The following is a 1,646-nucleotide window of genomic DNA, read 5'->3' as shown; positions in this document are numbered from 1 at the left end:
CGGTTTTGTTTTGTAGAAAACATGGAAACACCAAAGACGCTTTAATATGTTGTGTGTTTTAATAGACCGGTGACGACCGCACAGAGTAGCATTATAACAGAACTTTCAAATGTATCTAGTATGATAAAACGGCACTGCTTTACCCCACATACGCACGACCAGAAGCAGCGGAAGCGGTCGACTGTGGCATAATAAAAGCCCCGCTGCTTTCGAGCTGCGCTCGTTCAGCGGCCTCGTTTTGCTTCGACGGCTTTCAGCCTCACCCTGCTTCATTCTACTACGTTAATAAATCTTTAATACATTAGCTCATCCATGAACATGATTTCTGCCTAAGTCCCGTCGGTTTGCTTTGGGATGAAGACGACAACTCCCATGATTCCACACCCAGTCACAGCGTCATCAAACTACGCCTTTGTTTCTTTGTTTGTTTTGAATACACACCCTCTAGTGGCAAAAAATTACATATTGTGCCTTTAATATGTTAAGCAAACTATGGTATCTTTGTTTGTGAAAGTACAATCATCCTACTAAATGTTGTACAAAATGTTAAGACCTCAACAAAAAAAAACACACAAACATAAAAACAGTGACAATCAACAAGGGCAAAAAGATGAGTTCTTAGCATCACAACACAACAAATAACTAATAATAAATATATGTTGTAAACAGTGAAGCTCAATGAAATATATTTTTTAAACATATTTCATTAAATATATTTCATTTAAACCTTCATAAACCAAAATATATTTCAGAATGTATTTCAGGAGCGAGAAAATACATTTCCAGTCTTACAGTAGACTGCTTTTAGGCTAAATGCAAATTTGGATGGAATAGCCTATAGAGATCAAAACTAGATTCATAATGATTTAACAATGTTTAATTTGTAATATATTGTAATATTGTATTGTTTTTTGCGGGGGGGGGGGGGGGGTATTGTTAAGTATTTTCAAATAAAGTTGTTTTTTACTGTATGTGAATGTATTATCTTGGATTTAAATATATAGTATCTCACAGAAGTGAGTACCCCCCTCACATTTTTGTAAATATTTTATTATATCTTTTCATGTGACAACACTGAAGAAATTACACTTTGCTACAATGTAAAGTAGTGAGTCTACAGCTTGTATAACAGTGTAAATTTGCTGTCCCCTCAAAATAACTCAACACACAGCCATTAATGTCTAAACCGCTGGCCACAAACGTGAGTACACCCCTAAGTGAAAATGTCCAAATTGGGCCCAAAGTGTCAATATTTTGTGTGGCCACCATTATTTTCCAGCACTGCCTTAACCCTCTTGGGCATAGAGTTCACCAGAGCTTCACAGGTGGCCACTGGAGTCCTCTTCCACTCCTCCATGACGACATCACGGAGCTGGTGGATGTTAGAGACCTACAGATGCTCAATAGGGTTTAGGTCTGGAAACATGCTTGGACACGTGCACTCAACTTCTTTGGTCGACTATGGCGAGGCCTGTTCTGAGTGGAACCTGTCCTGTTAAACCGCTGTACGGTCTTGGCCACCATGCTGCAGCTCAGTTTCAGGGTCTTCGCAATCTTCTTACAGCCTACGCCATCTTTATGTAGAGCAACAATTCTTTTTTCTTAGTTCTTTGCCATGAGGTGCCATGTTGAACTTCCAGTGACCA

This window comes from Sinocyclocheilus grahami, unplaced genomic scaffold, assembly GCF_001515645.1.
Source record: "Sinocyclocheilus grahami isolate Dianchi unplaced genomic scaffold, SAMN03320097.WGS_v1.1 scaffold250.1, whole genome shotgun sequence".
Classification (NCBI taxonomy): Eukaryota; Metazoa; Chordata; class Actinopteri; order Cypriniformes; family Cyprinidae; genus Sinocyclocheilus; species Sinocyclocheilus grahami.
The sequence above is the reverse complement of the archived record's forward strand: the minus strand, read 5'-3'. Positions refer to the sequence as shown.